Source organism: Engystomops pustulosus, chromosome 3 (genome assembly GCF_040894005.1).
Source record: "Engystomops pustulosus chromosome 3, aEngPut4.maternal, whole genome shotgun sequence".
NCBI classification, from domain to species: domain Eukaryota; kingdom Metazoa; phylum Chordata; class Amphibia; order Anura; family Leptodactylidae; genus Engystomops; species Engystomops pustulosus.
Window position 1 is genome coordinate 22,810,383 of NC_092413.1, and position 2,153 is coordinate 22,812,535.

The 2,153-nt window shown below is 29.6% G+C and overlaps 1 protein-coding gene across 4 annotated transcripts in view; it reads right to left on the reverse strand.

Moving 5' to 3' along the window:
* Positions 1–1,854: 1,854 nt before the first annotated feature.
* Positions 1,855–2,153, reverse strand: part of SIX2 (SIX homeobox 2) — a 9,397-nt gene continuing 9,098 nt past the window's right edge. For all 4 annotated transcript variants that reach the window (XM_072139477.1, XM_072139475.1, XM_072139476.1 and 1 more), the window contains exon 2: positions 1,855–2,153. This exon is cut by the window's right edge. The gene's annotated coding sequence lies outside the window, so the exon portion shown is untranslated.

Consider the following 2,153-nt stretch of genomic DNA (forward strand, 5'->3'; position numbering starts at 1 on the left):
AAACTTTGATAGTGGTAAATGCAAGGGATGACTGTACATAATTAGATATCAATTATAAAATAATGTTTTGTAAATAATATTTTTGCAAAACAGACTTATTATCATTATCATTGTTTTCACAAAGTAATAATTTCGTAGATGACTGGTAACAGAACACAAAGCACAAAAAAGGAAATATATATTTTTGCAGTGATTATGATATTAAAAAAAATATTACTAATAATGTTTTTATAAGCATTATTAATTATAATAATCCATAATATTTTCCCATTTCTCAGTCATGGTTAAAAACACTGATCATATCTCAGTATTTCAGTTTGAATCATTACTATAATTATCAGTGTTATTATCATTCATAGTAATTAACTCTTTCCAGTGTCTATACTATATTTCCAACATGACATGGAGTGGATGGTTATCCCTCACCAGCAGGGATAGAGTTACAGGTAACTCTAAGCTAGTTCTGCCCAGTAATCTGCACATATCATAACTTTGGGTTGTAGTCGGCAGCAGATAATAAGATCACAACATAATCATTCTCTATCCATTATAACTAGCGAAGCTGATGATCCACACAAACATGTAGTCGGGATTACATTGGATTTATCCATACTGGGAAATTGCCTGAAAGATCATACAGCTAGCAGGGATTAGTGGTCAGTGACATAAATTAGATACTGTCTTTACTTTTGTGGATACAAAATTGCAAAATAGTGTTCACTAAGAGTGAAAACTGCCCATAAACTTTGTCACACCAGTACAGGGGTCTATAAACAAAGACTATCCTGTGGAATAGTTAGGAACATTAGGAAGTTGGTGGATGTCTTTAGTTTAAGAAGTAATCAATTAATAAACTTGTCAACGTACAAATCTATTGTGATTAAACTCCTATGGATCGATCAATCTATATATCTGTGTGTATAGATACATACACTTTAAAAAAATGTATTGTATGTATAAAAATTTTATCTTGCATCTATATCAGTGTATCTATAATCTACCCATCTCATTCTATCTATCTATCTATCTATCTATCTATCTATCTATCTATCTATCTATCATCTATCTATCTTTGTCCTATCTATCTATTATATATCTATCTATCTCCTATCTATCTATCTATTATCTATCTATCTATCTATCTATCTATCTATCTATTATCTATCTATCTATCTATCTATCTATCTATCTATCTCCTATCTATCTATTATCTATCTATCTATCTATCTATCTATTATCTATCTATCTATCTATCTATCTATCTATCTATCTATCTATTATCTATCTATCTATCTATCTATCTATCTATCTATCTATCTATCTATCTATCTATCTCCTATCTATCTCCTATCTATCTATCTATCTATCTATCTATTATCTATCTATCTATCTATCTATCTCCTATCTATCTATCTATCTATCTATCTATCTATCTATCTATCTATCTATCTATTATCTATCTATTATCTATCTATCTATCTATCTATCTATCTCCTATCTATCTATTATCTATCTATCTATCTATCTATCTATCTCCTATCTATCTATTATCTATCTATCTATCTATCTATCTTCTATCTATCTATCTATCTATCTATCTATCTGTCTATCTATCACCTATCTATCTCTCTATCACCTATTTATCTATCTATCTTTCTCCTATCTATCTATCTATTGATCTATCTTTCCAGGTACAGAAAAATATTTTATAGTCATAATCCTGTTTGCCAATGCAGAATATAAATATGTAATATAACCCTCCCCCTAAAAATTGAAATGAATTTATACAAACGATATAAAACCACAATTGATATTTTCAATACTCCTATTTTATTATAAAATAAAAGCAGGGATAACTCCGAATGATTTTATTCACATATTATATATAGAAACATAAAATAATAATAATATGTTAACTGACCTGATCCAAAGCATATAGGGGCAGATAATGTCATTTGGAGGGGTATTGGAAAGTGCTTTGTTTGGGCAATAAGAAGCAGGTCCTTGCACAAGGTCTGATTAAATACCCTGGATGATGACCTTGTTATACACAGGACTCCTGCACTATATACTGAGTTTATATGAAAACATGAAAGGTCCTTGGAGATACATAGAAAGGCTTCTAGTTCAGTTCTGCTCCTGTAAACTTGGCT